At 39.1% G+C, this 21963-nt stretch overlaps 1 pseudogene across 1 annotated transcript in view; it reads left to right on the top strand.

The window, feature by feature from the left end:
* LOC308197733 (nuclear pore complex protein Nup153-like) overlaps positions 1–18814 on the top strand; it is a 28230-nt pseudogene extending 9416 nt beyond the window's left edge. The window contains exons 8-16 of the transcript in view: positions 1282–1295; positions 2098–2340; positions 3444–3496; positions 6179–6305; positions 7926–8399; positions 9641–9766; positions 12007–12673; positions 14075–14269; positions 14784–18814. The product of the transcript in view is annotated as a nuclear pore complex protein Nup153-like (transcript). The remainder of the gene's footprint in view (positions 1–1281; positions 1296–2097; positions 2341–3443; positions 3497–6178; positions 6306–7925; positions 8400–9640; positions 9767–12006; positions 12674–14074; positions 14270–14783) is intronic.
* Positions 18815–21963: the final 3149 nt, after the last annotated feature.

Below are 21963 nucleotides of genomic sequence, written 5' to 3'. Positions count from 1 at the left end.
TTAAATGCCTAACTGGGGGAATTAATATTTTTCATTTTTACCTTTAAAACCAGCGATGAACCATCGTTGGAGTCTGATAAATTTTCCATAAAATTAAATGGGCATCTCTTTCTGCGAAAACATCTGTGTTTCCAGTATCAGTCTGAGTGTACAAATGACCACTTGTTAAGTGTATGGGCTTCTTAGGCTGGAAATCAAAGTGGACAGTAATACTGGTTGCTTATTGCTTTTAACTCTTTCAATCTCTGTATTGTTTAGCCAGCACAATCTCCATTTGGTAAAGTTCTAAAATGAATGTAGCAGCAACTGCTTAGTTTTTAGGGGGGTAGAGGTTTTTTTTTTCTTTTTCTTTTTCGACGCTATAAATCTTAACGCTCCTAAATTCCTATTTGGAGGTAGCACAGAACTGGTGATAATGCTGTGGTAAAGCATGATTTCCTTTCATTTTCTTTAAAAAATGAAAACTAGTCATCTTTTTTTGATGACTTTAGTTAGGGGTATTCTTGGGCTTATTAAATTGCAAAACCCTTAAATGACCACTTGAAGATCAGGTGACTGAAGGAAATAACAAGATGTGCAAACTTTTCATCTTCTGTTCTAATGAGCAAAGGGACAGTGTCTCAAGAAGTTTCTGTGCTAATTCCTTGATTGGATGGATGTATAATTAAGTTTACAATCACTTCAGAGTTTACAAACATCTCAGATTTCCTGGACCATCTTTTCACCATCTGCCAAATTACAAGGGCATGGAGAAGTGAAGTATATCATAAATATTATCCAAATAACTAAAACCAAATCTGGTGTGAATTCTCAGTTATATTATAGCAATATACCTGTGATAAGGCATTAAGAAAGATCTGCCAGATTTGCAACAGAGAGCCTGAAATTGTCAGCCACTAAATGAATGTTGCACGCAGCTGTCAGTGGGTGAAAGGAGATAGATTGTCTATTCATAATACTAGAATTCATAATGGTGGCGGGAGAAGGGTAGCCCGCAATGAGAAGCAATTATTTGCTGAGGAGATGATCGTTTGTTTTCCTGCTAAAGTGAACATGCGGTTGACGGAACACTTGTGCACTCAGGCTAAACTTCTGCGGTGGGTAGCAGTGATGTGGTATTTTTCTTATTTCAAGGAACTGTACCAGGCAGAATAGCTCTTGGTGTATTGAATGCCTAACTGGGGGAATTAATATTTTTCTTTTTTACCTTTAAAACCAGCAATGAACCGTCGTTCACTCGAAGTAGATTTGTGAACTTACATAAAACATGTCTTATTCAAGGTTTCAAACTGAATGTAATATTTTTTAGAAAGATGTATTTTTGTATACTTTAGAGAGAGTGTGAATCCTATTACTAAGAGCTGGGAGATACTGTGAAATTAAAGCTGCAGCGTAAACAATTTCCTGTTGGTATTGATTTGAACAATAGCATGCTTCCTAAGACTGTATTTTCTGATCCTTAAGACCGCAGGCGGAGCCATCGGTAAATCTTGTAGCCTTTAGGGTTTGTTTTCTGTCTGACAGTTCAGTTAAGTCAGTTTTGCAGAACACGCAGTGGTCTGTGTTAAAAATTAACTCTGGTCTGTGAAAATGCTTTGAAAAGGGAAGTCAAACCCACTACTTGAAGTGCATCTAATGCACATGTAAAGCATTGGATCATATTTTAATGAATGAGATTATTGTAAGATTGACAAGTTGTTTTTTTTTTGAGTGTGTTCTATTGTTTGTGTAACTTTGAAGAGGGAAAATGTAGGGGATGTGAAGCCCAGAAGCCTGTATAATTAGTTGCTTAACACTTCGAATGTTAAATTAATGAATTAAGCTACTAAAAAAAAAAATCACAGTGTGGGCAGAGGAAAAGATAGGAGCATATTCTAGGAACATGGGTTATTTTAATTATGGTAGCATGAATTATTTTGTCTATGAAGCTAACTGCCAAATTTTGAAATGGAATTCAGTCAGACTTTGGCTACTTATATATAGCTTTATGGATTTTGTTACTGGTTTTCTGGTGATTTCCCTCTACAAGTTGAACGGTCTTCAGAATTTTCAAATTGTATTCACTGAGTGCCAAGACCGATGGGGGGAGGTTTATAGTTCTGTAATTTGTTTTCATCAATAAATATTGGAATTAATTTGGGTGGACGTAAGGATAAATTGATTGCTGTTTCCCTTTCAAAGCTGGAATCCCAGAATGCATTCCAGCCTCCACCTGTTAAGAGACTTGTGACACCAACAGTAAACCGTCAGCCGATGCGTTATACGCGGTATTCTGAACCATCACCGACTTCAACTACTCAGTCCAGCAAAATTTGCCAGAGAGGAGACACAAAGTACCAAGTGAGTACATTTTTGAGTCTTTATGTGCCTGTTTTTTTTTTCCAGTCTTGGAATGTTTCTCAAACCAATTGTTATCCTATCTTTGCAAAAAGTACTGATAGTATGTTTGAGGCGAGCTTTAAGGCAGTGGGAACCATTGTGAAATAGATTGAGCTTTTATGGATTTAATTCTGTTTTTGGAACACTCAGTGTCTTGTGGTTGTTTTCACGATGTCATGATGTGCTATTGAGTCATCCTGTTGTCAGTGAAAGAATATTAAAAGACAGAAATGTTTTCCTTTTATATTCTCATGTACACAAAGCTGTCACTGATGAAACATGCCCGTGTTCTGTGTAAACTATTCCAGGTGAGCTATGTGCTCCAAGTGAGAGTTCTGACAATGTGCTGAGTTATCGGTTTTGATTGCTTTGGAGTAGATGGAGTCTAATAAATTTTCCATAAAATTAAATGGGCATCTCTTTCTGCGAAAACATCTGTGTTTCCAGTATCAGTCTGAGTGTACAAATGACCACGTGTTAAGTGTATGGGCTTCTTAGGCTGGAAATCAAAGTGGTCAGTAATACTGGTTGCTTATTGCTTTTAACTCTTTCAATCTCTGTATTGTTTAGCCAGCACAATCTCCATTTGGTAAAGTTCTAAAATGAATGTAGCAGCAACTGCTTAGTTTTTAGGGGGGTAGAGTTTTTTTTTTTCTTGTTTGTTGATAAATGATAGAAAACAGAAAAGTATGTCCCTTTTACGGGGCTGGTAAACACAAGTTTTGATGAAAACTCTCCCCCCCACACACACAATTTTTGTCATTTTGTTTAAAATAATTACTTTCTTTGTTAGAGGATTTGACAAATTTGATTTAGTGTTCTATCAGTTTGTCCTCAATGCTGAGTGAAGCAGTGATGCTTACTTTAGCCCCAAAATTTAACTGAACTGTACCCACAATGCTGAATTACGGAACAACGTTAAGTAGGTGAGGTGTATTCAGTGCTATAAAATTAAAAATAAATAAATAAAATAAAAACCACAAAAAAACCACATGAAGTGGTTGTTGGTACTTTGTGTATGCTGTACATATTCAGCTAAGTCTTGAACTAAACTTAACTTGCAGGGGATGAGAGAGAAGACTTTGCCTGCAGAACAGCGAGCAGAACCATCTGAAAGGTATGACATCTATTAATTTAAAACTTACTTGAAGAAAGAAAGAAATCTCCTTTTTCAGTACGGTCTGCACCTGAAAGGTGGTGACAGTTCTCAGTAAAAGGAATGGGAAATCCAATGAAAATTTTGTATTTTGAGGGAGCTGCAAAGTCTGGATTGTGTTTGAAGATCAATATAACTTTGAGAAAATTGTTGTTTTTATGAAAGGAAGGAAGATGAGCAAGAATAAAAGTACTGATACACCACTTTTTATCCCAAGTTTATCTTCTGAGTAGGATACGAAGATGGGAAACGAGGCACGTTATAATGCTGTATCCACAGAAAGGATCTTTGCTATTGGAGGCCTAATTTTTTCCTTCTACAGGAAATATGGCTCATTTTGTAGTTTAACTAAATCTGTAGCGTTACAAATTTTGCTTTGACAGATATTTCATGGTTTATAACTCAGTTTACTTATAACAAAATAATTTGTCCCTCCTAATGTTCCCTAGGGGAAAAGCTATTAGTTTTAGCTATTTAATTGCTTGCAGTTTGAAAGCTCTGTCCTAATGGGATGATTCTTTCTGAAGTATTCTTTAGAAGGTGAAGTAGGGGAAGTGAGTTACAGTTCAGGAGGATGTTTATTGATGTGTTTTTTTCTTTATTTTTTAAGCAAAAACATGGAGGAAGATTTATGATTTATTATTCATTTTTTTAATACTCCTTTCATGATGAAGTTAATTGTCTGCTTTGAGTTCACATGAAGACCATGTGTTCTTTAGGATCATTTGAGGCCAAATGCTAACTCATCTCTAAAATAAAAAAAATCCAGCAGAATTAATTGAATTTCTTCTTGAGGAGACTGCTTTGTGTTATACTGCTTTCTTGGTTTAGGTCAAATGAGTTATCCTCCAGATAATATTGATGGCTTTTCCTTCTGGGCAAATGGTGTTTTGGGTAATAATGCTTGAGTTAAGGGACTTTGCACTCTGTTTTTAGGGAGTCGCTCTTTTCAAAGAACAGTAGCAGGGAATTTTGTTGACTCTATGCTCATCTGCCAAGCAATTCTTATGTGACCATGGGCATTCTTTGGCTTGCAGAAAGAACTCAACACTTTGTTTTGGCATCTAAAAGTTGGACTTCACAACAACCACCTTTTTAGGGGTGGAAGCGACTGGCTTTAAGGTTCTGGTACAGGTGCAATCAGGTGCTGGGTTTTAATTATGTTTTTTTCAAACTGTTCTAAATTGTCTCTGTTAGAACTCCTTTCTACTTCTCCATTTAGGAAGGAGATACAGAAAACTCACACTGCTTTTGATTTCGTTCACAAAGTTTATTGCAGTGCCCTACCTTTTGTTTGTAGAGTAGGTAGTGGTGGTAGTGTTTTTTGTGATGCTGGTCTCTGTTGGGTGCCATGTTCTGGAGCAGGAGCACCACACTGATCTGCTGGCAAGAGTCCCTTTGGACAGTTGAGTTGGAATACTCAGTAAATCTCTGGCCCACCAATGCTATATATCTATGCGTGTGTGTGTATATATATATATTTTATATCCTGAGTCCAATTGTAGATTAGACTTGCTTGAAGGCTGACAGCTGTCTTTGCCCCCTTGAAGCTCACAGGTGTTAACAGAAAGAGGAATATGGGCTGTTACGGGCAAGCGATAGTTGTCTGAATGAAGATCTATTTTGATGTAAGACTTTTTTCAGAATTCTAATGGATTGACAGTTCGGATTAGAGAAAAGTCTGAGCATATGCCTTAGGGATCTGTCTTCCTCTATGCAGTTACAGTGCTAAGCAGGCTGTTGTCAAGTATTTGACAAGTTTAGACCAGTTCTCCTCCTCAGTATTGTGGGAGTTTGACCTGGTGTCTTCCAGTGCGATCTAATGCACTTCTGTACTGACTGACTGATTGGCTGCAAGATAAGCTTTGATGTCACAGTTTTTCCAGGCATACTTCATTTTCTTGCCATAGTACTTTTGTTAGAGTTATTCCCTATTTCACTTCTGGTTTGGGTTATTTTTTCCCCATTTGCTCTTGGATTAGGATATCTTTCTGGTTTTGAGCTAGGCTTTTTTAAGTACCAGAAAAACGCCTTTGTATGCCTTACAAAAGGGATCTGTATTCATGTCTGAAAAGACTTCTGGAATGTTGGCATACCCAAACACCTCTGCTGTTCCTGCTGATGGCCACACGAAAGCCAGAGCTGCTTCTGAAGCTTAGGCCATATTACCTTGCCACACAAGTCTAAGGCGTCCCTATTCTATCAGAGCTGTTGGCAGTGTTTCCCATGTGTATGTGTGCATATGTGCACTCTTTCTGTATTTTTGTGAGCTGTTCTTTTATATCCCTGCAAAAGATACACGTGCATCGCAGAATCAGAGAACCAGTCCTATTTAAAGGAAGCACTGGAAAATAACAATCTAAATCAGCTCTTCTATTTCAGGTCTTCTGGCTTAGTCATTGTTCCCGTGTGAACGGTGCACTTATGTATGTCCTTTTCATTGCTGCTGTTAATAAAGTTTTTCCTATTTAGAACATCAAGTATTTACCAGCGTTTAGCAACTTGTGAGACAGCTTTAGTTTTTTTCTGATCAGCAGGTTTCAATTCTAGGACTAATAACAGCTCTAATATCTTGAAAAAAAAATTTGGCTGGTAATTTTTTTTTCTCTTGTTTCCCCCAACTTCTGTACTGTCGTGTGCTAGCAATGTGACCAGCTACAAATTCAGTACTGCTGCGTCCAATGGTCTGTCTTCAGGAGTGAGTAGCGGAGGTGGCAAAATGAGAAGGGAAAGAGGAATACACTATTTATCAAGAGCTGTACAAGAACAGGTAAGTGACTCTTAAATTAATTGCTGTCACTGAGCTTACTGAAGTAACTAGCTAAGTGTGTCAGTTTTATTGCATCATAGTAAATTATAACAATACCGCTTTATTTTTGCATTGTTTTTGTTTTCTTGTGGGTTTCAGAGCAGGCTCCAATTGATTTCCTGTGTTTGAATACCTGAACTTTGCTTATGTAATTTTGAAATTTTTAATTCTCTTACCTTGGAGATTCTTCAAACTATAACATTTCTCGTTAGCAATTGAATGAATGAGTCCTAAGAAGAGAAGTTTTGGTGAAGGTTTGTATAGTTTTTCTAAAGGAATGATACTTGAAACGAGTGCCAAGTATAAAAAGAAAAAAAAAGCTTAATTTTTGGTTTCATATTTAAGTCATACAGAAAGATACAGGCCAAGAGTGTGAAAAAGAGTAGTAGAAGAGAGCATTCTGCATGTCTGCTAACGATGACTCAGTTTTTGATACTCACCAAACTCATTGTGAGAGAGTTTTTTTCTCATTTTAATAGGAAAAATCTATTCCATAAAACTATGACCATGAATATTCAGATTATTTTTTCTTTTATTGGATGTTATATAAGCTGCCTGTAAGTTAATTTAAGTATTTATGTTAACATTAAGTATTTAATTAATATTAAGTTAATATTAAGTATTTAAGTTAATTTAAGTTTCAAATCATTAAATGGGACTTCTGGATGATGCAATATAAAGAAATCGTAAACACTGTTGTTTATTCCTGTAACACAAATAAAATAATGGTCCAAATATCAAAGGTTCCATAAACTTTTCAAATCAAAACTGTGAAACAGATGTAAGCTACAGGATGCACTGAATATCAGTAGTACCAACTTACATCCCTGCCTAGTCATTTCTAAGTAGATCATGATAGTACTGTACAAATTTCGGTCAGATTTTCTATGCCATTTAAAACATAACTCATCCAATCTTAGTAATCAAATAAAGTAAGTGGCAGGGATGAAAATTGAAGTTGTTAAGAGGCTCTCTTCTGATTTTTATATTTGCATCCTGATACATGGTATAGACTGTATTTACCAGAACACAATCTTCAGTGCTGCTAGTCTGACTTTCTTTGGTGCTTTTTGTGTTTAGTTTGGTTGTTGAACCTACCTGCTTCTTTAAACATTACCTTTTTCCACGTTCACTGCTGTAGTGACTTTAGAAACTTTGGCAGCTATCCTGCCTAATTTTGCAAGAGGAACACTTTCTCACTTGTCTTGAGAGTGTACTCTTAATTGAAGCCATGCGAGGGTAGTTAGAAAGGATGATGCTTCTCCAGAGCTTTGATGACTAAAGTATAGAAAAGAAAGAAAGAAAATGTGATCTGTGCCTCTCTGTTCTGCACAGGTTTTGAGTTAACTTTCAGTGTTCTTGCTGTACAGTTGTTGAATAGAGTATAATGTGGAAGCAGGCCTGCCATAAATTAAAATGACGTGGTAGACAGAGGTGGGGAGATCGGGATTTCTTCTGGAAACTTGCTTTCTCTTAATTTGTATGGATTTTTGTTCTATTTAATTTTGTTAATAAATTGGGTGGGATGGGGTGAGAAAGTAGTATGTCTTGTATAAGAAAAATTAAAATTTGCAACTTTAGGAAGTGGAGGAACCAGTGCTACCGAACATACCCCTACCCATCAGTGCTGCATCGCTGCCTCAGTTCAATTCTAGTTTCGTTGGTAGTAGCGCTGTCTCAGCGTCACCGAGCGCTGTTTCAACAGCAGCAATGAGCACGGCAACTCCAGCAGCTGCGACGGGCATGGCAAATCCATCAGAGGTGGAGGGCATGACAGATCCATCAGAGGTGGAGGGCATGACAGATCCATCGGAGGTGGAGGACTTGACAGATCTATCAGAGGAGGAGGTGGAGGACATGATATATACAACGGCGACGTCGGGCATAACGTGTTCAACAGTGCCCTCAGGCTTGACATATCCAATAATGGCGGCGGGCATGCCATATCTGCTGATGACAAAGGACAAGGCAAAGTCAACAGCGGCAACGACAAGCGTGGCAAATTCAACGGAGGCGGCAGGCATGGCAGATGCAGCAGCGACGGCGGCGGGCAAGGTAAATCTTTATGCTATAAATAATGTTTACAATGAGTATACTGCTTTATTGCGAGTTGACTTTTTCTGTGGTGCTCATGAAACTAACAAATATTAGTTTCTACGCAGCTGAATGAATTGGGGTTGTATGCCAGTTTGGGGAAAAAGGCATAAATGTTTTGATTCTGCTTCTCTCAGTCTTAGAGCCTGCCAACTCCCATTTAACGTGATTGTATAACTGCTTCAAATGCTGTGGAAGTCTGCGGGGGAAGGGGGGTGTGGACTTTATGCCAAGTTATTTATAGTGGTTTTGGCAGGGGTAGAGTTAATTTTCTTCGTAGTAGATGATGCTGTGTTGCAGATTTGTGAGCAAAACAGTGTTGGTAAGGCACTGGTGTTTTAGCTGTTGCTGAGCAGTGCTTACACAGTGACAAGTCCTTTTCTGTGTCTCACGCTGCCCTGCCAGCGAGGAGGTCGGGGATGCACAAGAGGCTGGGAGGGCACTCAGCCAGGACAGCGGAGCCCAGAGGACCGAAGGGATATTCCACACCATTTAGCATCGTGCTCAGCAATAAATGCTGGGGGAAAGAAGGGGAAGGAGTGGGGAGTATGTACAGGGTTATGGCATTTGTCTTTCCAGGTAGCCATTACATGCGATGAGTCATTAATGCTACCTCAAATTTAACAACTTTACTTCTTTACTTCCAGTTCTTTTCCCTGTTCCATTTGGAGGGAGTGAGCGAGTGGCTGTGTGGTGCTTAGTTGCCTGCAATGGTTAAACCACAACTTTATTTAAGTTATTAAATTAGAGGTAACGTGGTCATATAAGCCTCACATAGAATGAGCCTAGGGTGCAATAATTGGCATATTATTGCAATAAAATAAACATTAATCTGTTCCAGAGTACTTGAAATATTTTTTGTACGGTTTGAAGTAGACAGCTGCTTTAACATGTTGAGGTGTTTGCTGAAGTTCTTGGAGTATCATTGGGCTGAGTTTGCCGTTCTTCAGCTTCCTGGCTTGCTTTTCCGTGCATTTAGACCTAAGTAGCATCTCCAGCTTTTCCTCTCAGTTTCTGGAATTTGGTTTTGAAGATATTGTCCTATACCCACTTGGAAACTTCCCTGTGTTTTATTATTACTTTTATCTGCAAAATAACTCAAACATCAGGTTTTTCGACGTCACTGCGGGACTTCTGTTGGATAGTGAATTCAGGTAGTTGTTGCTCTTAAATATAAACCTTTAATTCTTTTGAAAATACAGATACAACCAACAAGTACTGTTAGCAGTCCTGAGTTTGCGTTTTCATCTCCAGTTGTGAAATCTACTGAGGCAGAAGTGCTACCTACGTCTTCTGTAAGTAAAATAATAAAGGAGCTTGACTTTTTTTCTTAGGCATTTAGTAGGCTGTTGCAGAACACTAAAGCAGAATCTGCCTTGATGGAGAAAAGTATGTAGGCTTCTGGCTTATAATTTGTCATTCAGCATGCGTGCTACAAATGTGAAGAGCAGCTTTCAGATTTGGTTTTGTGTGTGCATTCGATTGAAGTTCCTGTGGCTTGAGAATCTGAAAAACCTCTCTTGTTCATAGCAGATTGGGTTTACATTTAGTGTTCCCGTTGTAAAATCGGCAGAACTTTCTGGACCCAGTGGTACTCCAGTGACGCCCTTTCTTACCCTAGGTAACTGAAACTTTAGCACTTCAGATCTGAAGTGCTGATTTTCCTTTTTTTCTTTATTAAATCTTCAATCTGTCCTGTCTGCGCATGCTAGCAATTCCAGGCAGTGTTGGACTTCTGCAGTATTTTTCCAGTGACAGATCTGCTTTTATAATTTTTGTTTTGTTTTGTTGCTTTTTGTTTTGCTTGTAATCATAAAGCATTGCAAAGTAAGTAGAATTTGTGAAGATTCTTATGTGAGAAGCATGAAAGCTGGAAATTCTTGTTTCTAACAAAAGTGAGTATAATCTGCTCTAACTAGGTCACATTGTGAAAGCTGTTTTTGTTTTCTTTTGTTTCAAAAGACACCACCACCTCAACCAACATCAACACACAGAAAGAGGAGGTCAAAGATTTTGCTGGTGGTCCCTTCACCACTGCCCACGTATTAAAGGAAGGAAGCGTCTTAGACGTTCTAAAAAATCCTGGAGAGATAATGAACTCCTTTTAAAAAGATGCTGCAAAAAATACGCTAGCATTTTTTATTAAAAAAAAAACCAACACACGACTTATGGTTAATAGAGTATCTGCTATAAATATGAATGTAGGAGAGCATTACATTAAGCGCTGCGTTTGTTAGGGTGCATCTGCCCCCTTCTATTCTAAGTGGTGTTTGTTGCTGGAAGTAAAACTGCAAGATGAAAAGCAGATGGGTTGCATCTCCTTTACGTATTAGGATGTAATTGTAAATGAGGTACTAAGAGAATTAGCCAGATAATCGGTGTTTCATTTTAAGTAAATACAATTTGTGGAATTGAAAAGGAAATGTTTGTAAAACTCAACACTCCTGTCCCACCTTCAGCCCAGGTGAAGAAAGAATAGGAAAGAGCTTCAGTTCCAAATACATGGCGAAAGCTGCGAATCTTTGGGCCTTAGCTTACAATGGCTCCTGTGGATTAAAATTTAAACTGCAAACAGAAGTGGAGTGTTTTACGTTAAAAACCCTTTTCTGAATTTTGTTTTTAAGCAATTGCAATTGTTTTCAACAGTTTCATAAAGTGTGTCTGTGGAAAAGATATCTTTTAAGAAAAAGGGCTTTATTGAATTTGATCTTTTCCCAAAAGTCTTCTTCTAACTTACATACTTGTGAAGAAGGCAGCACATTTCTCTACTGGAAAGAGCTAAGTGAGAGAAAATACATTGTGCATTTTGTTTAAGGAAAGACCTCTGAGTGAAGTGACATTCACTTTCTTTATCGGTTTAAAAGAAGCAGAATCTAAATCCACATTGTTCAAAGACTTCATTTTTGACTAAAAAAAAACCAACAAACAAACCACAAAACAACTATGTTCAAGGTAGATTTACAAGCAACTTGAGCTGCTGTTTAAGATGCATTTCCTTTAGTCTTTCTGTATTAGTAGCTTGTCTTTTCTGTTAAAATTGCCACCTTTTAAATAAGGAGTTGTCCTGTGTCCGATGCATTTTGAAAAAGATTATAGAAAATTAGACAGTTGTTCAATTGTCTTGAGTTTTTATTATTTAATTAATATTCAGCATCTGTGGGAAAATACCGTATGGATTGCTGCTCCGAGTACAAACTTCTGTACAGTTACTGGAGTAGATTTGAGTCATCTGCTACGGAAGGAGGAGCTTTAGAAATTTGATTCGATTGGGCATCGCGTCTTAATCAAATTGTATTATTTCCATTCCACGTTGGACTGTCAGATTTCAGTCAGCTACTGTCTGTTTGTACTTGTATCGACCAGTGAAAATGTTGATTTAAAGCTTGCTTGGAAACAAAGAGTTAAATGAAGCTTTAACGAAATGTTCTGTTGTGACCCAGTGCAGCAGATGAAATTTCATCCGTTTAGATAAGATTTCTGGGGACTTCCTGTTGCGCTCGGTCTGAATGTCTAGTTGTAACCATTGGCACCTGAGTTGAAATTTTTGCCCTCTAGTAAAGTCACTTAGTTACATGTAGTGAGGTGCTGCGCTAACAGGAAGACTTTTTTTTCTTGCTTCCTAGACTTTGGATTGTTGAAAACACGCTCTTCTACGTCTGCACAACCTACAACAAGCACAGTGGTTTATACTAGGCCTGCAATAACAACTTTTTCTGCAGGTAAAGAGACTTCTAAACAAGCATCGTACTGGCAATCTGATACATGTGACCCTTTTCTGCAAAACAAAGACATAAAGGACAAATGTGTAACTTGTCAAGCTACTAAAGCCTCAACAGTTGAGAGTATGAAACAGACAGTAAGTTCAAGTCAATGCGACACCTCAAAGCCAGCAGCGCCCCCAGCAGGGATGCTGGGCTTTGGAGACAAATTCAAAACAGTACCTGGAACGTGGGATTGTGATACATGTCTTGTCCAAAACAAACCGGAAGCTACAAAATGTATAGCATGTGAGACACCAAAACCTGGAACGGGAGTAATGCCTGCTCTGACATGACCAGTGGTCACAGACAGCTCGGTGACAGTGACATCCTCCTCGAGCAGCACTGACACAACAGCCACTCTGGGCTTTGGAGACAAATTTAAGAAGGCGAAAGGCTCTTGGGACTGTGGAATATGCCTTGTACCAAATAAGACGGAAGATAACAAATGTGTAGCCTGTCAGTCTGAGAAACCAGGTATGGTCCTTTTTTTCCTGTTGTTTCCATCCTAGCCTCTGTGAATCTTGTACAGAATAAAAGTACGTTGCATATATGGAATATTTTAAGCAACACGATTCCCAGGTACGGTTGATGGGTTAGCGGCTGTCTGCAGGATTGGTTTACAGGCACTTCAGAGGTCTCAGCCCAGGTTCCAGCCTGTCGCATAAATTGAACTGATTGTGAAATGTATTAGTACGGAGCTGGATCAATGCAGATACCCCCGGCTTTGCAGCTGGTGAGGGAAGATGGCTGAAGTGAGTGACTTAATTTAAAAACAACATAGTGATTTTTCACTGGCGAAAATGAGAACTCCATAGAAAGAGTTAAAAATGACTGCGTTTTTCTCTTTCAAAAAATAAGTAAAAAAAATTACAGAATGTGTCCAAAATGCCTCTACTCACCGTTTGTATGTAATTGAGGGGAGATGTGAAGCCAGATTTCAAGACAGTGTAGTCTTAACTAGTCTTAAGCTAAAGCAGAGAGATGCCTATGAAGGTCAGTGGTAGGCTTCAAGAAAGCGAGTGACCCGCTGGATAACTTCTTCAGGGCAGTACTGGGTTGTTTCCCATTGTGTGTGACCGTAATTGATTTTGAGCGTGGTTGTATTGTTTTTAAAATACGATTCTAATTCTAACTTTGACTCTAAATGTCATTTAACATGCCATTACATCGAAAAACACCTGTGCAAATATATCCTGGAAGAAACAAATTAAGGTGGACTAGACCGGGCTTTTGTAATCATCCTGTGCGGTAAGACTGAAATTTCATGAGGTAAGATAATGGATTTCAGACAGAGTTGATTCTCTTGGACTTCCAACCTCTGAGCGGTCAGTCGGCATCTTTGTCTGAGGCTCTTGCCATTGCAAGGAGGAATTTTGGAAATGAGGGGTTTACTGTGACCATGGTGCAGTGAATTGCACGGTTACGTTGCACTTGTCAGGAGGAAGAGCGATGCAAGTAATACTAGGATAAAAGTTTTCTGCGTGTGCCGTGGAAGGGAAGAGCCATTCTTGTCTTTCCGGTTTTGAATTTGAAGCGTTATCTTCTGCTTCTCTCTTAAAAGGCACCTTTTTTTTTAAAAGGCACCTGTCAGGCCTCTTTATGGAGGTTACACTGTCGTCAACAGCAGCAGAAGCTTGTGTGCTGAACAGAGTTGTGTGTTGTTTGGAAGCTTTGAGTTCCACTCTGGTTTTTTTGTTTGTTTCTTTGTTTCTTTGTGGGTTTTTGGTGGCTTTTATTTTCTTCAGGGGCGGGGGGGGGAGTTGCGGAGTAGTTTTGAACATTTCTGTGGGATTTGACAAATCAAATTTAAAAGTTAATGCTCATTTTATAGTTCATGTTCAAACAGGATGGTTAACTGTCTTGTTTGTCTCACAGAGGGTCCAACACCTGTGACCAGTAGCAGTGCATCTGCATTTTCTGCTCCTTCTGGAGAATTTCTGGATTTAGACAAATTCAAGAAGCCTGAAGGAAGCTGGGATTGGGAGACCTGCTTGGTTCAAAACAAAGCAGAGGCCACGAAGTGTGTAGCCTGTGAAAGTGCAAAGCCAAGCACCAAAGCAGAGCTCAAAGGTAATACTTAATGATTAAAACGAGGATGCATATTCTGTGATTTATTTTTTGGTTTGCTCTGATTTTTTTTATTTTCTTACCTGTTAAGCACAATTATTTTTTCCTTTGAGGTGTGGCAAAATTATTCGTTTTTCCTGTAGGAATATTGCCTAGATAACATCTGTTTCCACACTTTTCCCCAAGAATAAGTTTATCCTTTTTAGAGAAAAGCTTTCATTAATGACGTGCTTGTTCTTTACATGCCCTACACGTTGTTCATTTGGAGTTCAGACTAAAAACATGATCTTTCAAAGAAGTTCGTATACTTTTTAAAGCCAGGTGGTGGGCAGAAAACACAGTTGTGAAAAGTTTTATGTAGAGAGGAAGCATGGGGTTTTCTTGTTTGTTTTACTGTTTGGTGGGTTGTTTTTTAAACAGTTTTGACTGGAAAGATCAGGACTAGAATGTAGTTCAAACCTTCACGTACTGCAGATACACCGTGGGTTACGGACTTGACATTCACTTATTTCTGCAGGTTTTGGTACTGCGACTGCGTCCACAAAATGCTGCCTTGCCATCATTTACATTCGGTGTTCACTCAGAGCGTTCAGGTGCAGAGTCTGCAGCTGCCTCACAGTTTATTTTGGGAAGGACAGAAGAGAAGCAGGATTCTGTCACTACTGCTGCTCCGTTAGTGTTTGGAAAGAAAGCTGATACTGAAGAGTCAAAGACACAGCATCTCAACACTAGGTTTAGACGAAAAATTGCGACACCTTAAGGAACCTGTCCTGCATCTCATACAAGCACAGAAGTTGCAGTGTCTCAATGCTAGCAGTACAGTTGGTGGTAAAATCTTTAGTAGGGTGAAATAGAGGCCTCACACCTTTCAGAGAAAAAAAGAGATTATTCCCACATACTTGCAACTATGCTGCAGAGTGTACTGCTGTTACTCTAGTGCTACAAAGGTCCAAAAATCACTGAACAGTTATTAGCCAGTTTTGTATTCCTTTAATTTGTTGAAAGACTGCAGTAGAGGATTGAAGTTTTTATTGAGGATCACTGTGTGGAAAAATTCTGATTGTTAAATGTCATTTGTATGACTTAAGAACCGCGTTTTGGAGTACAGAATTCAGTATTAATTCCAGAAGGGGTAAGGGGAAGGACATTAGCTAGTAATCCCGAACAAAAGCAGTGTATAGAGCTATACTGATTTTAATCGCAGTATTCTTACAGTTGGTCTGTTACTGAACAGATATGTTTTGGGGAGATATGGTGGCCAGGGAGGCGTGTGTGTTTGTGTGCTTCCTCTTCTAGTTAAGGTTCTGGGGTTTGGTTTAGTCAGGAAAATTCGATGAGGCACCTTGTGTAAAAGGAAATGTTAACCAGCATTTTTCAACACGGTGTAGTCCCTTAAAAGTGTCATAGATGAAAAGAGGCCATAACCGCTGGGGGAAAAAGTTAGTGGGAAACTGAGAGCAGGATCACATTCAGTAGTGAGAGAGCAGCAGCCTAGGGAAAGCTGATGAATGACTGTAACAGATAGTTCTATTTTAAGTGTAAAACAACACTCAGTACTTTATAATGGTGGTCTTACCAGAGGGTTCTTCTCCATGGCTCCTAAAAGCACGTCTTGAAGGCATTCGAGTGCAGTGAACTTAAGCTGTAAGAGTTGGGCTGGTAAGATTGGCCTGATTTGAAGCTGTAGGCACGGGGCTATAATTTCTGAACAGGCTACAAAAGAAACTGTACCACTGTGCTTTTCAGTGCTCCGTTTAGCAAAGCCATCAAATTGTTGCAGGCAATTGATGTTGTTCTTCTAAGAGCACCTGAAAGATATTTTTGTTTGAAGAGTTCAGAGGTACCGGTTAATACTGGTTCAGATAATTACAGCCAGCTCTTGGTGTTTGTGACCAATAAAGTTTGTGGCTCCAAAAGGAGTGGGTTAGTGCTAACTGATTAACTGCTGTATATGCAGAAATATGGAATCTGATTACTTACGCAGAGAGCACTTAAAATGTATTGTTTTGCTGGCTCTCAGTGAGTTGCATCTTAATGCTACCAAGGAATAAGCTTTTTGCTTCTGGCCCAAGTGTTTTAATTTGGTGAAAGCCTTTTCTGTGCACGTGCACATGCCAGAGAGGTTGCTTAAGTAATAGAAGCTATAGTAGCTGCTATCTTCTGTTTTTTGTAGAAGACAGAAACTGAATTCGTTAGCTTTGTAACTGTTATGCATACTAGAATTGGTTTTCTCCCTTTTGAAAATAGTAGAGGGTATGCCTATGTCAGATTTGGTGAGCAAGGTGATCAGATGAGGGCACTGCAAGACTGCCAGAACGCACCAGGTCTGGGGGGAAAAGGAATCCGGCTGAGCATAGGAATTTCTAAAAGGTAACCAAGGAGTTGTGCATTGATACAGTTATTCTAAATAATCAGATTCTTGTAGCTCTGCCTTTGGAAAGTCTGTGGCCCTTGCTGTAGTGGCTGCACACAGGATGCAGTCTACAAAACCAGAAATGCAGAAGTCCTATGTTTTGACTCCCTGGATTCATCAACCTGCTTCAGGATGGCTGGGGGAATCCAACTGTTAAGTCTAGCCAGACAGCGCAACTTGGGCTTAGCTGCCATTGTAACCAGCCTTGTTTCTCAACAGCAGCAAAGCTGAATGCATTGGTAAATATTTTCAGGTTTGGGCCTGCATAAGGTAGAAGGGACAACAAGTGGTTTTATATGCTAGGGAGTTCTTGTTCTTAGAGCTTTCCCTCTAGTTTGAGAGAAGCACATAACTAGTTTTATAGTGGGTTGACAGGAAAGAAGTGGGGGGGAAAAATGGGAACGCAGGGGGAAAGCCAAAGGCGTTATTACTAGAACAGGTTTAAAATGCTATTCTTTGCTTTTCATGAGCTTAGGGCAATGGGGAGTTTAAAGCTTAGCACTTCCTGAGAGGGTTTCTTACTCTACCGGCTCAGTTCTATCACTTATTTAAGGCAATTCAGGTCTCTGAACGGTTAAAGAATTGATACCAAATTTGATGAACTTTGATTCAGGATACTGACAAAACAGGACTTCATATAAACAATTTCAGTATGTTCATGAGGTTAGCTTGTGTGTTCTGTTAAATAGTAAAAAATGACACTTCTGTTTCTGTTTACCTAGCATAATTCTGCAAATGTTGCCTCCTTCTGCTTTAGAATGGAAATGCTCTTCTCCAAGAGAGCACTGTCCAAACTTCTTTGCCAAAATTTTTTGATTAAATTAATATTGTTTTATTTTGAAAACAAGAATAAGCCACAAACATGTTTTCTTGCTTCGGCTATCCAGAAGAACGTCAACAGTATTTTCAGATTTTCCTTCCCTACACAACTGTATGTAGGAAGAGTGCAGTTGGAAGCAGAAGACCTAAGATGATGTATCTTCTGTTTGTTTACTACAGTAACAAGACAATGGATTACCTCTTTATTAGAACTTGTGTAGCTTTGCAGTATTGAAACAAATGTAGGTATTAAAATACACATCAGTAATACGTTTCTGAATGGCTGAGTACCGTGCTCTCTTAGCATTGAAATACCCAGCCATTGGATTAGTTTGTCCCTCATGTTTGCTGAGTTTGGAAGCTATTTCAGAATGCCTTCAGCTTGTATTCTTCCCCAAAAGCATAGAACTCACTTCTCTGCATCCCCAATTCAAGTCAGAGAAACTGGGCACTGCAGACACAGGAGGTCTGCCTGTACAGAATCAGTGAAGACAAGTCTAAACAGCGGATTTTTTTGAATATGCAGCTGGGTTATCTGAATGTTCTTTATGCAGTGTACCTCAGTTTTAGTACAGATAGCACTTGTCTTGGTTCTTGTCATTAGTCTGAAGCTGCCCCTGAGAAAATCTTGAAAGGGAAAGTAGTGAAAGCTAATCAGCTGGCCCTTTCTTCTTAAGAACCAGTGTATTTTGTAATTCTCCCACTAATAATAAGGCGTCATGCTGGAGAATCGCGATTGTGTTGTTAAGCAAGACTGACTTCACCTGAGCGGTATAGTTGGCAGCTGTTGAATGTTTAATGGACTTTAAACAAACAAAAAAACTGAGCAGGTGGAGGTAGACATGGCAAACTGACAGGCAGCGTCAGATGCTTCTTTGAAATGGATAATCTGACTCCATTCACTTCTTTCTGGAAATAAGATCTAGTAATTAACCAAACAAAAGATAGAAGGGTTAAGACTGCATCTTTAAAGCAGCTGTGCTTGATAAATGTCTCTGGTCTTAAATCAATCTTTAGCAAAGCACAGAGACATAGCAGCAGCTTGCTTATGCCAACGCTAAAAATACTTGATGTGTACAGGTAACCATGTCAAGGCTCTGGAGTTAATCCATGAGAACAATTCCTTCTGGTATTGGCAAAGGTGAGGATGCTTGCTTCTATAGAAATGAGGTTTTGAGCTGTGACTTAAGCTGTCACTTAGGTGACTGTTTAGGAAAGCTTCCTTTTAAGCTTTGAAGTATGTAAGCTGACAAATTGTTTAAGTTCAGAACTGGGTTTACAGTCTCTTGTTCTCTGACTGTATGCAACTTCTCATGTTTCAGACTGAAAGCAGAATTGCAGCGGTACCAGTCATACAACCATAATGATTATTGCCAAGATTACCAGAACTACTACTCGCAGAGGAGTTACGATGCTTACGCTGACTACAACTACAGCTCCTATGCTCCCTGTGACAGCATGCAAGCTGTTGGAGACTGCTCTTTAGGAGATTCTTTAATGGCTCCAGCTGTTTTTGAGGTAAAGATAGTGCACGCTTGCTGTAAAGAAAATATTTCACAGATAATACGTTGTACAGATTTGTGTGAATCAGCAAAAAGAATCCGAAGTTGAAAACATGCTTTCTGCTTAGTGTGAAGTTAAAAGAGCAGATTCCATTCAGAGGTGTTTGTATTTAAGTGCTTAAATAGTAAATCCATAGAATTAGTGATTTATACACCATTATTTGTTCACGCATACCAAAGAATGGTTTTGACAGCATAATTGCGTACGCTTCTTCTGTTCCTGTTCTTCTGATTTGCTTTGCTTAAAGCAAATTAAACAGTTGTTGTAAGTGGTCTTATGTAAGTGGTCAATTTATTAGTTGTGACCTCCGGAGGTCCCTTCCAACCTGTACTGTAATATTGGCTTTCTTCTAAAAATAAATAGATAAAATGCCATCTATCCTTGTAGTTGTAGGAAGAAGGAATGGGTTGAGACTGCAGCACTTTGAATCTGTGATGCTTTCTGAAATGAGTTATGATTAAACTTAGCCTTTTCTGTCTTTCAGGAATCTTCAGTTATGACTGCAATCGGTGATGACCTAATTACTGACGGTAATAAGGGTTCTATCATTGTCACTTGAGTTTAGCCATCCTTGTGCCTTTTAACAATACAAGCCAACCTCTACTGGATGAAGAACATCTTGAAAATTCAGCTGAGGTCAAACCTCTGTGGGGTTGATCTGCAATCAGCTGGGGTTTTAAAGCTGATACAGCATACACTGACCGCATCAAGTAAAACGGGACACTGTCAATGCTTCGCAGCAGGTTTCTTGTACCTGTGCCTTCATTCCCATTTGAAAATGGTCTAAGACAGAATTTTGTTCTTTGTATTGGTTCCGCTAAACAGATTTTATATTAGAAGCTCAGTAATATGCAAAAGCTTTGTTCTCCACCCTGAGGTAAAAGCTTATGTTGCAGATTCCAAAAGGAGGATTCAGCTTGCACTTACAAATACGGTACAAAACATATCTTTATCTTGAAAGACAGTTCTAGTCCCAGCCTTCTAATATACAAATTCCCAAAAGTTGGAGTTGTGAGGCTCAAAATTTTAGAGGACTAAATACCTCACTAAAATTAGTAGATCTAATAGCTTATTACACTTAGCTTAAAATACATTTTATTAGCCATTTCACGTGAAGTTTTTTTGTGCGCATGCCTCAGATTTGATACTTGGACTTACCAGGCTTTTATTTTCAGATCCACAGCTCTACTTGGATGTTGATGAAATGAACAGACAATTCACGGAGACAAGCGAAGAACTCTACGATTCACTCATGAATTGTCACTGGCAACCTCTGGATACGGTCACTTCTGAAATCCCCTCTGCTATTTAAGTGTCTTCTAGAGCATGACCGTTAGGACCAAAGTGCTAAAACTACATTTCTTCTACATTATTCTAGCTCATAAGTTTTAAAGCACAATGATAGGTTGGGTTTTTTTTGCTATGCTTTTGACAGTTTCTGTAATCTTTTTGTTCATCACTCTCTTGGAGCACCATGAAGTCATGTAAATATTCGAGAAATGTAAAGAGGTAAATGGGGTCTAAAGATAGACTTGCCTGTGTAAATAAAAAATTTGTTTCTGCAAACCTGCCAGCAAGGGATTTTACTTGTACCTGTGTGCAGCACGTTCTCTTCCGGCTTATGGAATTTAACAAGGTAGTAAGGGTATTTCATCTGTCTTTATTTTTATATGGGCATTAGGACACAAGCAAAATCTAGCTTCCCCTTGTTTTCCTGGTTCCTTAGGTAAGCGACAAGCCAAGCCTTTCATGTGCTTGCTTAGACTGGAAGTATGTATGGGAGACACTCACAGGCCTTGCTATGGAAACACCTGTGCCCACTTTTTCCTGCAGGCTGCTGGCTCTAACTGTACTACTGATACATGCTAGGTCAGCTAAAATCGGCTTATAAATAGGGTATGTTAAGCATATGGAAGTGTAGACTTCAACTGCCATAGCTACAAACATCCCGTGGAATGAGGATGATGTCTGCTGGCACTCTCTGCATCAGCATTCAGTTTTCCCTTGCCCTTCTTACTGTTAGACTTCTCAGCTGACGCTTTACAGCGAAGAAATTGCTACAACATAATCCGTGTTCTTAAACCTAAAAAAAAAAAATCTTGGAGAAAACAACTTGCTGGTTTTCCCTCCTTGCTGGCAAGGAGAAAAATAGTCCACCAGGAACAACAAAAAAATCCTAGTAACAGCTCCTTAAGTTATACCCTCTGCTACCCTCTCTAATTGCTCTGGTCTTCCTTCATTCACGGTAATGAAGTTTTAAAGCTCTGGTAGAAGGATGACAGTACTCAAGTCAAAGGAGATGAGAGCAATGAGGAAAGCTTTGCTTTAAGCTAGAGTAGTCTTGCGAGTTGCTGCCTTTATGCTGTTCTTATCTTGAAGGGTACAGAGTCTTTTCCAGTCATAGGGACTCCATAACCCTATGAATATGGAGAAATAGTTGCTAATTAACAGTGTGTATAATAAGTAAGTGAGGCTGGAAACAAAAGAATATTCCTCCAAGAAAAAAAAGGAAGCAGAAATTACTGTACTTAATAGCTGGGGAAGCTGTTAAAGCTAGTTGACACAGTTCTGGTACTGCCGTGTGTGTTTTGGGGGCAACATAAACCATAATTGCTGTGATGGCAGGTAAGAATCCAGTTCTTTTTTATGGCTTAGTGTAGTCAGTGAAAGCAGTGGTCCTAAGCTGCATGCTGTTCTTAAATGTAATGCAAATTCTCTTTTGTGACTCCTCAGTACTTCCAGGTTACTTGTAGCTGATCACCAGCAACTGCTTCTGTTAGCTATTAGCTGTTGGGTTTTTGCTAGGAATACTTTCAGTCCTGAATTGAAATGATGACATCCTGAAACAGAAGAGGCTCTTGGAGTATTGTAGGAAGCACATTCTTCCTGGTTCTAGTGCAGG

This window comes from Anser brachyrhynchus (genome assembly GCF_964034855.1).
Source record: "Anser brachyrhynchus genome assembly, chromosome: 7".
Classification (NCBI taxonomy): Eukaryota; Metazoa; Chordata; class Aves; order Anseriformes; family Anatidae; genus Anser; species Anser brachyrhynchus.
This window is presented reverse-complemented; position numbering and strand designations above follow the sequence as displayed.